This window comes from Acomys minous (assembly GCF_964271855.1).
Source record: "Acomys minous genome assembly, chromosome: 11".
NCBI lineage: Eukaryota > Metazoa > Chordata > Mammalia > Rodentia > Muridae > Acomys > Acomys minous.
In genome coordinates, this window is record NC_140492.1 from 98,302,625 (window position 1) to 98,315,298 (window position 12,674).

At 46.0% G+C, this 12,674-nt stretch overlaps 1 protein-coding gene and 1 pseudogene across 3 annotated transcripts in view; one reads left to right on the forward strand and one right to left on the reverse strand.

Annotated features, from left to right (window-relative positions):
* ARHGEF28 (Rho guanine nucleotide exchange factor 28) overlaps positions 1-12,674 on the forward strand; it is a 283,146-nt gene that overhangs the window by 28,704 nt on the left and 241,768 nt on the right. The window lies entirely within an intron of this gene.
* LOC311609014 (large ribosomal subunit protein uL24-like) lies at positions 7,079-7,498 on the reverse strand (annotated as a pseudogene). Its single transcript has one exon. The product of its transcript is annotated as a large ribosomal subunit protein uL24-like (transcript).

The window sequence follows — 12,674 nt, forward strand, 5'->3', positions numbered from 1 at the left end:
GCAGGCAGAGAAGTGGCGACAAGATCTTCTCTCTTCGGCAGCTTATTACCTACTTAAGATAGCAGTAGCAGGAAGGAAGTAGAGATGTTAGCCAAGGCAGAAATTGCACCTGGAAGCTTGGCTGGGAACACAGGAGCCCGCCGTTCAGAGAGACTAGTTACCTCAGGGGTGCCACGCAGGAGAGGATGTGGGCTAGGCTTTAGGGTCTGTTTGTGGAGTGGGAGAGAGGCAGGGTGGAGAGGGAGGGAGGGAGGGAGGGGAAAGGAGGGAGGGGGGAAAAGGGGGAATCGAATATGAGAGTGGGAGGTAAGGCAGGTGCTGGAAAGTGTGAACATCTGGGCACAGTATCACACAGTACAGGACGAAACAGTATCACACAGCTAGGCAGGATGGGTCCACACTAAGAAGGTTGGAAGGCAACCGGGATTTTAGCGGCATGGGAGGCAATAAAGACTCTTTGTGGGTTTATGAGGGATGTGAGGAAAGTGGTTGAACTGGAAATTCAAAGGTGGTGTCGGAAATCTGCCTCCGAGAAGGTCATTCATAAGTATATAAGCCCTCGGTGATAATATTTGTATGCACCCAGGATCCATTAAAGTTCCCACTGTGCCTCCCATCTCTAGGAAGGGCTGTTATCAATCTCCAGTTTACAGGTGGGAAACTGGCTTTTTTCAAGGGATCCCGGTGATTTTTTCAGGGTCGGCACAAATCTTGTGGTGATGCCTCAGGGCAGAAGAGGCTTGCTTATTTTCCACCTTAGAGTAACCGCATTTTAGTGGGTAAAGTAACTCACCATCGAAGTGAGGTGGCCCACCCCGGGAGGCTTTCCACATGTTGATTCTCCACCTGTCCAGGTTTGTAGCTATTGCCGCTGGAGCTCTATTTTACAGAAGGAGATGAAGGCTTAATGAAGTTAACTTGTCCAGAGGCGTACATCTTGCTGGAGGCACATCCTTCATCTCACGGGCACAATTTCCTTGAATTGGGTCTTTTTCAGAACTTTGCAATTAGACCAGTTGTTCTCAACCTGTGAGTCATGACCCCTTGGGTGGCGGTGGGGTGGGGGCATGGGGGGGGGGTCCAATGAGCTTCTCCCAGGGCTTACCTAAGGCCTTTGGAAAACACAGGTATTTGTATTAGGATTCATAGCAGTAGCAAAATTATAGTTATAAAGAAGCAATAAGAACAATGTTTTGGTTGTGGGTCACTACAACATGTAAAGATTGTCTTAAAGGGTCTCAGCATTAGGAAGGTGAACTGTAGCTATTTCAAATTCCCACTGGGAAATGTGATGGAATAGTTTTAGGGGCTCTGTGTCTATAAATTAAGATATTTAGCCGGACATGATGGTGCACGACTTTAATCCCAGCACTTGGGAGGCAGAGACAGACAGATCACTGTAAGTTCGAGGCCAGCCTGGTCTACAAAGTGAGTCCAGGACAGCCAAAGCCTGTCTCAAAAAACAAAAAACAGACAACAACAACAACAAAAAAAAAAAAAAAAAAAAAAGAAAGAAAGAAAGAAAGAAAGATATTCTGCAATGCGTATACTGAAGCACACATCTTGGCCTCACAGTTCATTAAATTTTATGGAGGTGAGTGAAATATTAAGAATGTGTTAAAAGTGGATACTAGAAATTTCAAAAAGTTAGTTGTGGAAAGTAGCACCGGAATCTCCCATGAGTCTGGGTATCTAATGTTCAGTTTCTTCAGAGCCTCTCTTTCACTTCAGTGTGCAAAGTACCCTTTGAGTGGGCCTTGCACACGTCTCTAGTCTCTCAGCCGTTCCTCTAATATTTTGTACACGGCGTCGTGGGTTGGATCTTAAGTCCTATTCACAGCCATGTTCCTGTACACAGTGTTTGTGATGGGATATGTCTGCCGTCTTCACCCACCTCTGATCTTCCCTTTAGTATGGCGAACTTGCATCAGTCTGTTGAGACTGAGCATCCTGTCCAGTCTCTTCTGGGCTACCCCACTGCTCATACTCCGCCTCTGAACTAGGATTGATTGGCATTTCTGGCTCAAGCTGGTCTCCTCAGGGCACTCCTGTCTGGCCTCTGTTTTCCAGGAAGATGTCCCAGGGGTGGCAGTGTCTATGTGTTATTTGGGGGTGGGGGTTACTGAGTTGGTCACCGTAGGTGGGATGTCTGGTTTGTTATTGAGTTAGAAGCTACAGAATGCCAACAATACAAACAGACTTTGGTAATTAAGTGAACTGTTTAAGAGGGGACCCCGATTAAATACACTAGCCATGTAGCGAGTCCAGGCTCTACTGGGGCAAGCTTCTGTAAGGATCATGGAATTCTACTTCCTGTCAAAGCTATACACAGGGAGGATTTCCCAGAGGGAAGATCCAGGTGCCAACAAAGAAAAGGGAAAAAGGCCAGGTAACTAGCACCCTACAAACGTCTGCTCTGGAGAAGAAAAGGAAGAGGTGTGGCTGACGTCCTGAAAGGGCTCTCTCAATACACAGAGAGGCCAGGAGACCTTTGCTCTCTAGAGGCGCTGAAGGATTTAGAAAGGGGCGGGGCCAGATGGTAGCTGAGGACAGTGTTTTTAGGATTTGAACCTTACTCTCAGGAGCTACAAGGACTAGAGCGAACTGGGGCGAAGTGGGGAGACCAGTGGGGGCCTAGTTGTAGTTGTCAGTGGGCAGAAAACACAGAAAGGAAAATCCAGAATTTTTCACGCATCCTTTGTAGATGAGAGATTCGGATCCCCCTGACCTTGGGGAATGTGTGGACTCGTGTCTCAGGTATCCACAGTGGGGCTACTCCGTGAAATGTTACTGAAGCGAATTCATTAACATCTATCCAGACTCAGGCCAACCATGGTGTCCTTTCCAGCTCCTGGCTGGCTTCCACCTTCTCTGTGTCTGACCATTTTCTGGCCGCCATTTGCTTTTGTTTCCTGAGATAAAAAGTTCAGGCATGGAAAAGCCCCCTATGCACACAGTAACCCCTGCACATCGTTGCTTTGTCAGAGGAAGATTTTCTCCCACCTCTAGGTTGCATGTTCTTCTGGTCCTTGGCATGCTCTGATGCAGGACTTAATTGAAATGCAAGATTGCTTGAATTGGGCCGGGAGCCCCATCTCTATGAATCCTGAACAGCATCCGCACACTGGCCTATTCACTTCAATGCTAATTCTCACCATTTGAATGGAGTCGGATAGCACTTGGAAAATAAGAGAGAGAACGCCTTCAACAAGGCTCTTTTCACAGATGGCTTTTACAATGTGCTTGATTCTACAGCTCTGGGACAAAGGTCTGTGTTTTCTCTCAGAGTTTTGTCATGCGTCTAACTTGTACGACCAGGGGTTTGGCCCAATCAGTGGCTCACAGGTCAGCACATTTAACCCATGGGAGACACATTCCTAGAGTGACAGCTTTTTAATTTATTCTTAGTGACTTTTAACGGCTTCTGACTCGATTAATATTGCATTCTTATCTTAAGAAGAGATAATTTCGTAATTTATACTTCAAATGCTGTCTTCATTTTTGCCACCACAGGACAGTATAAAGTAAATTGTTATTTTAATCTTCAGTTATCTGGTTTTTTTTTTCAGTGCTGGGAATTGAGCCGAAGGCCTGTGCACACTAGACAAGAATATCACCACAGAATCATACCCCTGACATTTCTAAAAAATTAAAGACAGGGTCTTTCTGTAGAGCGCACACTGGCCTTTAACTCATAAGCCTCTTATCTCCTGAGTGCTGAGATTACAGGCCCGTGTTACCACCCACTTCAGTGAGGTTTATAAGAAAATGGAACGAATGTTTCTGGATAGAACGAATGTTTCTGGACCTCAAAACCTTACAGGTCCAGTTGTGCTGTTCCTTTATTTGAGTAGCTCGTGTGTTTAATATGCAGGCTCCCATTAATTTTCCAGGAATCCCGTGGGTAGGCAGGGGGTAGCATCTTTCCCAAGGCAATACTTGCACACTGAGAAACAAAGTTGGGACGCAAAGGTCATCAGGAACCAGGGTTGACTTGAGCTGCTCTGTTTATAGTTAGCTCCTCATTTTTGACTGTTAGAAAACTTGAATTCGTTTTTCTTCGTAAAATGACTATGATTTCCAAGGAAAATAGCCTCCTGGGCTAAATTCTGACTGGAGACCTGAACTGTGAGGGGAGGGAGGATGGGAGATGTTTCTTGTGAAATGGTCAGGTGGGTTTTTTTTTTTGTCTTGTCCTTGTGCTGTTTCCATTCATCTGGTCAGCTGTCGTCAGAGTGTGGAGGTGTTTTTGTTTCCAAAAGCCCTGTTTGGGCTGTAGACATCTTTCCTCTCCCCCTTCTTGACTTTGACGCGTAGGGCTGTTTCTCTGTCAAGCCTTGCTCGCCTTCCTACTAGAGTTCTAGTCAAAGAGCCCACAAGGGAGATTCGTGGGTCAAGTTCAGGATGCGCGTCTCTTGTCTCTGGAACGGCTCTTCCTGTGTGCACGTCTCTCAGACTGATAGCATCTGCAACCGAGCCCCTGGTTTCCTCACTCAGTTCTGTACCGCCCCCACCACCTCCACGTCTGCTGGCGGCTGCTTCTTGCCTTCCTCAGACTTCAAGCTTGGAGGGACAGCTGTCCCTCCTCTTTCCTCTGATTTCTCTCCCAGTTTGTCAGGACATCTTGGCAGCTGTCTGCAGCGTATATCCACGTCTGACTTGTTTCTCACCATCTCCTTGACGCATCCGCTTCTCAGCCACTGTCTTCTTTGTTGAGTCACAGCAATGGCCTCCAGCAAGTCCCTTGCTTTGACCTTTGACCCCCTCTCAGTTGGCCTGCTGCACAGTAGTTAAGCACATACACCTGTTAGAGTATCTATGTCACCTCATGTCTGTTCCTCAGCTCATGACCATAGATAGCTCCTCAGGCCCAGGGGTTTTTCAGGTGAGGATTAGGCCTCCACTCTGCACAGTCCTCATCTTCCATTGTTCTTTTCCTGTTCCCTCTGCTTTAAGTGTCTGGCCTCCTTGCAGCTCTGTGCACACGCTCGGGTCACACCCAGGCTTTCCGGAGTTTGGCCCATCCATCTGCACAACGTTCCCCTGCTGGCTTTCCTCAACAGTTGTACCGAAAACTGCCCGTACTTCCGCCCTTGCCAATCTCCCCTGCTTTTTATTCCCCTCTGCCGCCTTCTAAAGTGCTATAACACTTGCTTTTTAGATGCTATGTATTGCCCATCAATACACTATAAACCTCAGAAATGCTGGGAGCTTTGCTTCTCTTTCTCAGTGGTATAATATTTAACATAAAATATCCCGATACCCAGCAGCTGCCCAGATATTAATGAAGATGTCTGATGCTTCCCAAACAATTGCCATTGTCCTCTCGTCTTTGTCAAGGACTCTAATGATTAGACGTACTCTCTTACGTCAGCTTTGCTAGGTACAGAGAACAGTGAGGCTCACAGAGGAAGAATATCGTTGGAAGATGATGTGAACAGCTAGCAAACAGCTGCGATGGCTGCTGGCTACATTTCAGGATAGATGAAAGATGCCGTCACGGGGAAGGTGACGGGTAAAAGAAAGGGCCCTGGGATCTGCTGAGTGCATTTAGAGCGGCAGTCCTTCTCCAGGTGTCTTGCCGCTTGGCTTCCACCTGGTCCTTGCAAGCAGGTGCTGTGAGGCAGGTGAGGGACCCCAAGGTCGCGGAGTGGGCATTTGAGCCAAGATGTCACATACTGCAGTATTAGACTAGGCAAGTAGGGACACAGAGAGGTGATAAGTTGGAGCTGGGTGAAATTGGTAGAGCGTGGGTGGGGACATATGGAACGCTACTATTGTCCAGGTGAGGATTTATGTGGCAAATGGTGACCAGGGGTTGTTTTCTCATTGGAGGAATAAAGGGTGGAAAACAATGACTTTTAATACTGGGTGCCAAACCTGGCTTTAGTTTCTAGGACAGATTGGAGGTGAGAGTTACATGTCCTTGGTGATCACTTAACAGGCTCTTAGGATAGAGTTGGAGGTGGTGGTGTGGATGCCTCACGGAGCGCCAGATTAGCAGTCAGAATGTGGTACGCGCCTTTAATCCCAGCACTCGGGAGGCAGAGGCAGGTGGGTCGCTGTGAGTTCAAGGCCAGCCTGGTCTACAAAAGCGAGTCTAGGACAGCCAGGGCTGTTCCTCAGAGAACCCTTCTCTCGAAAAACCTAACAAAGAGAAGCTGGTGGTGGGGGCAGGAGAGAGGGAGTCAGCTGCTGGGCTAGGATTATGAGCCAGAGAGGCCCAGGGCCTTCAGGCAAGCTCTCCACTCTAGCCTGTTAGTATATTTAATAAAAGTATAGTAAAAGAGGACCAGTTTTTATGAGGCTTTATTGAAAGAGGACCAGTTTGGATCTGATCAGTTTGCAGTGGTTGATAAGGATGATGTGAGGGGAAGTAATCAGAGGAACAGTTCTCTCCCCGGAGAGGGAACACCAGGAGGCTGAGGAGGCTGAGGAGGCTGAGGAGGCTGAGGAGGTTGAGGAAGCTGAGGAGGCTGAGGAGGCTGAGGAGGCTGAGGAGGTTGAGGAAGCTGAGGAGGCTGAGGAGGCTGAGGAGGCTGAGGTGTAGTGTTGAAAGGCTCAGAGGGAAAGGTGACAGCTGGTGCACATAATTTCAGAGGGGGAAGGAGGATTCTACCTCACAGTGAGGCCTGAGTACTGCACTATGACGGTTTGCCTGCAGTAGCTGCTTTTCTCATCTGCACAGCTTTGTAAAGTAGGTGCCACAACATCATTTTTACAGATCACGAGTCTAAAGTCTTGAAGCGTGAGGCTTACAAGAGTGCAGTCAAGGTTGGTAACTAATTTATTTTTTGTTTTGTGGTGGTTTAGTTTCTTTTTTTTAAAAAAATAGAAGATTAAAATATTCAAGAATTGAATATTTAAAACTTGCTAAGTACAAACTTAAGTATAACATATTAAATATATAGTTACATCATTCTTCATTTTGAAATTTAAATTTGAAATTAGAAACTTTACAATTAACATTTAAAAAATTACAGGTAAAATATGTGGCCATCACAAATTAAACAATAGAGTTCTTTTTTTTTTTTTAACACTTAAACAGTCTTTAGTGAGAGTTGTGTATAAGAAGCCTCTACTCCTGTATCTTCTTGATTGTTTTTTCCTTGTATTTTCCCTTCTCCTTTCCTACTTGTCAAGACTTGGCTTTCCTTTCCAGGATCTTCTTGCAGTCTTTGTCCAGCCTTAGCCTGGTGATACCCACCTTGCTGGGGTGGATGTCCACGTGGACAGTTGTGCCCTTAGCCTTTTCTTGCTGCACTCATCCAGTGTAGATGATGTATTTTTTTCCTGTACACCTGGACCACTTTGCCAATCTGCTGGCCTCTGAAGTGTCCTCTGACAACCTGAACTTCATCGTCCTTTCGAATGGGCATGGACCGGACCGTATACTTGTCTCAGCTCTTTGGAAGAAAGGGAAGACATGATCTTCCTCCAAATGCGAGAAGGTGCGGTTCTTGCTTCCATCAGAAGTCACCAAGGGATTGAACTTCATTTTAGCGGTTGCAATCCAGCCCAGAGATTTTTATTTTTTAAGGTAATGTTTGTATCCCTCCCTGCAAATCCATATTGTCAAGGACAAACATCAATTGCTTTGATATTTCTCTATTTCATTCCTTGCTGTTTTAGTCCCAAGATATAGCCTAGGGTGGCCTCAAACTGCCAATCCTCCTGCCTCTACCTCTCAAATACAGGGGTTAGAGGTGAGTGACACCACATCTACTTCTATATATTTTTTTGTTCATCATACAAAATATTATTTACTAAAATGAAGTCACACATTATTCTGCAAATTGCCTAAGATTTATTTGTTTTATTGTATTTGTGGTGCTAACATAGTTTGAAGATCTGAGAAATCGCCTTTTGTCAATTCATAGAAATTATGAAAAGTCATTTGTTATTTCGTTTTGTATATTGTTCACTCTCTCAATGTGGAACTCTTATGTAAAGTACATTGGGCTTATTCTATATTTTATTTTTTTCTAATAGATCTCTATCTCTTTTCATTCTTTAGTTCTTGTTCCTCCCCCCTTTTGGCTCATTTCTTAACTAATTCAATGAATATTTAAACAGTGTTCTTTTTTCCCCCCTGAAGTCCTTTTTGCATCTGAGTTATCTTGGCCTCATCTTTCTGCATGATGCCCATTTCATTTTTAAAAAAGGTTTTCAATTATTTTCAAGGCATCTTTACTTAAATCTACTGACTTATAGGCAGATTGGTTAATCTACTATTTGATATTTGGAAAGGACTGATTTTTATGATTTGTGTTATCCTTCGGGAATGGAGGTTTGTGTTGAGTATTTTATGATTTTTAAATTGTGTGCCTATGCCCAGTGAGATATTAACTGTGTGTGTCTTGGGATTCCGCGTTTTGATCTTACTTGTGCTGGTGGTATAGAACCATTTCTCCTGTTAATTTTTTAGTTAAAGCCTGAGGGGATCCTCTGTCTCTTTCAGACTTAGTGTTCAAGCTGGGAAAACCGTTTGTTTCATTCCCTTTAGGTCGTTGCCATGTTTTTTCCCCACTATTATTTCACTATTGGGAGGCCTGCGTCGTGCAAGACTTTCAGCTTTTATTCCCAGTCACACATGAGTGCGTTAAGGTCTTGTCTCCTTCCTTAGAGCCTGTTAGTAACAGATCTTCTGGGCTGTTGGAACCAGTGCATGTCTTCAGAGAGAAGATTCTTAGTCATAAACTCCCATTATTTTTTTTTTTCTGTTTACAGCTGTTGGAGAACTTCCTTACAGTTCTGAAGAGTCCACTTACTCATTTAAAGTAATTCTTGAAATAGCAAACGTTATGACCGCTATGACCCTCAGGTTATTTAGTCTATAACGCAGCAGAAAGGAGACCCATAAAAACTCAACGAACCATTTCCTCTAAGGTTCATCCTACAAACTTCACCTGCCCGGTAGTAGCCCCGTTCGTTTTGGTGTGTGTTTTCCGTTATTTTCTGGCATCTTAATCGGTTTCTCCTCTGGGTTCTCTGGCAATTGTGGACCTCGTTCAGGAGAATCTTGACTTCCCCTGGGCCAGAGCCTTTGTTCCCCTCACCCAGAAACTAGGAACAAATGGGGGAACAGATAGCTGATAGCATGGTGGGATAGGGCTGGGGGGGGGTAGGTGTAGGTGCAGAGGTAAAATGGAGGCACCCCTCCCCCGACCCCCCAGCAAAGGCCTAACCTCTGAGCAGTTGATGAAGATATTGTTTTCACAGTTAAAAAAAAATGTCTTTTTTCAGAGTGTGGTGGCACCACACAGATGGAATTACTGTTTTAACATTTTAATTTTCATTCTTTTAGCATAGTTAAAATGATGAAGATGATTTATTTGGACACAGCACGATATGGCCTCACAATGGTGAAGCAGACAAAATACATCAGCCATTTGGTCCGAGTTTTACCCTAGGGGAATGCTGGTCGCATCTGTGTTTTCCTGAGGACTAGATAAGCTGCCATCTACAATGACACTTCTTCCGTACATGTGCTGTCTAAGTTTATAGGACACATAAAGTAGCCAAGTGTGTGGTATACACAGAGGCATGTGAGTTGTACCCCCCTTCCAACCACCCCCACCTGTGTGCATATCCTCAGGAAACTGCATGCTTCCTGTAATTTAGTCCAGAGGCCTGATTGTCTCTTGACTAAGTAGAGTCACAGTATACTGGTAGGGATAAACCAAGACTTTATGCCCACAAGGATCCATGATCATATTAACCTTGAGCATGTCACTCAGCAGAGTGGGAACTTAATGGCTGGAGAGTTAGCTCAGTGGTGAAACGAACTCACTGCTCTTACAGAGGACCTGGATTCAGTTCCCAGCACCCACATGGAGGCTGACAATTGTCTGTTACTCCAGTTCCAGGGGATCTGGCGCCCTCTTCTGGTCTCTGCTGGCACCGGGCACACACATGGTGCATATAAATGCACACAGGTAAACACTCATATACATGAAGATAATAAATAGCACCTAGGAGACCAGATAGGAGAAAGCATGTCTGTGTGTGTGTACGCATATGGTTGGATGTTTTCAGAGGGGACTGACGTAAAAGCTAGCAGGGTTAATATTGTGACTGGGAAGAACCAGTCCAACACCGGCCGTAAGTTGGCTGTGCACGTATCTGCACACCCTGTTCACTTTGTGGGTTGTGCTTTCTAGAACGCAGAGTTTGTTGAGTTCATGGTGTGTGAAAATCTGTCTTGATTTGATGTCTGTCCCCTTAGGCTCTGTAGAGCATAGCACCCAGTTCCTGTTCCTTCTCTCCCGTTCCTCCCCATCCCCAGTGGGGACAAAATCTAGGCCTCAATACAGGAGCTGATATTGTTCGAGAAGCACAGTGGCATTTGAGCCACAGAAAGCATGAGTTGAGGAAGGGGCGTTTGGGTCCGAGGACTTAGTATGAGCTGACGCCATGAAGTGGGAAAAGGCCCAGGTTTCACCTGCCTCACTCGAGGCAGTGCGTGTTTTGGAGTGTATCCATGGTAAGACTCACCCACTTGTCCACATCAAGACTGCCTGGGAAGACAAAGCCTTTTTCTTTGGTTTCCCTCGGTGTGGAATACAAACAAAGTGCTTCCATGACATACAATAAAGCCATTCTTCCCAGTGGGGATCCATGCAGGTTGCACATTTTTAAACAGTAATTTTGAAGTGTCACATAAGAATAATACTGCTTTTATTTTTGACATAAAATGGGTTAGTAATAGCTAAGTAAAGTAAAATAGGAGCTGTATCTAGTAGATCCTTTTTGAAAACAGGAAATTATGCACTGTTTCCCCAGAGAACACACCAAAGATATTATTATGCAGTTAATTGTAGTTTCTGGAATGTCCGAACTACCTCGAGGCCGTTGTTAACCATACATGTGTCTGGACTTGTCCCTAACTGTCTCAAGGGCAGGGTCTTATTATTTTTCTGTGCCATTCTAATGTGGAGGATTGTTTTTCAGTGCTACAGATCCATGCTAGGGGCTGCGCATGCTCACATACCACTCTACCACTGAGCGGCATACCAAACCCTCCAGGGTGATCTAAGAAATGCCTTATTTGTTAGTTGAAAATTTCTTTGTACTGCATTGAACCTCATAATAGTCAATGGAAAGAGAAAACATTTTGTTGTTTTAATCTTGAATTCCAAAATTCATTGCTAGGGTATGGAATGATTTTTCTGCGGGTTCCAGGAACACGTAGTTAGACGTGGGCGTCCATTTTAATGTCTACCTCTTGCACCCCGAATCTACATCTTGGCCAGTAGTGTCTCTCTCTGAGGGACAGCAGTATCTCTCCCTGAAGGACAGCAGTGTCTCTCCCTGAGGGGCAGCAGTGTCTCTCCCTGAAGGACAGCAGTGTCTCTCCCTGAGGGGCAGCAGTGTCTCTCCCTGAGGGGCAGCAGTGTCTCTCCCTGAGGGACAGCAGTGCCTGTCTCTAAGGGACAGTAGTGTCTCTCCCTGAGGGGCAGCAGTGTCTCTCCCTGAAGGACAGCAGTGTCTCTCCCTGAGGGGCAGCAGTGTCTCTCCCTGAGGGGCAGCAGTGTCTCTCCCTGAGGGACAACAGTGTCTCTCCCTGAGGGGCAGCAGTGTCTCTCCCTGAAGGACAGCAGTGTCTCTCCCTGAAGGACAGCAGTGTCTCTCCCTGAAGGACAGCAGTGTCTCTCCCTGAAGGACAGCAGTGTCTCTCCCTGAAGAACAGCAGTGTCTCTCCCTGAAGGACAGCAGTGTCTCTCCCTGAGGGACAGCAGTGTCTCTCCCTGAGGGGCAGCAGTGTCTCTCCCTGAGGGACAGCAGTGTCTCTCCCTGAAGGACAGCAGTGTCTCTCCCTGAAGAACAGCAGTGTCTCTCCCTGAAGGACAGCAGTGTCTCTCCCTGAAGGACAGCAGTGTCTCTCCCTGAAGGACAGCAGTGTCTCTCCCTGAGGGACAGCAGTGTCTGTCTCTAAGGGACAGCAGTGTCTCTCCCTGAGGGACAGCAGTGTCTCTTTCCTTATCGCCATGACTTTGGTTTTACTTTTCCTCCTGTTCATGTGACTGACCACAGCCACCATAGATTTCCTTTGAAAACACAATTCCTATCACTTTTGTCACCGTAACCCCCTCCCCACCAGCTTGATATGCTTCTTATGTGACATTACCTTGGAGTTTGGGCAAGGTCCTTATTGTATTTGTCTAATACACACACTTGTGGGTTTCAGAGGTCTTTGTGGCTCAGTGAATAGGTCTTCCTTTATGCTTCTGAGAGGTGGTGTCCATTTCTTATGCCTGCAGTAGCTCCCTGTCGTGGTCTTCTTGCCAATTCCACCTTCCGTCTAAGCAGTTCCCCATAGGATTGAGCGTCAGCGCTTGGGGTTGGCCAACTGCTGGTTTTGTGCCCATCTAGCATTATAGGACACATAACATCCTCGGCACCACGGTGTTGAAGACCAGTAGCATCCCCTGTCCTCCTTCTTATTCCTCACTTCATCACATCACCACATCAGTCCCTCTGTGACTCACTAAAATTGCCACCCTCGTCTCTCAAGCCTTCCTGGGTAGGCATGGCCCTACCTAAAAGCCACTGCATCCTTTAAAACCCAACTCAGGCTTCACGTTCTAGGAGAGCACGCTTGGTAATTCCCTGCTGATAGACTGACGTGTGTCTGCTTTTGTGTTGTTACTGCATCCACCGCACCCGGGTGT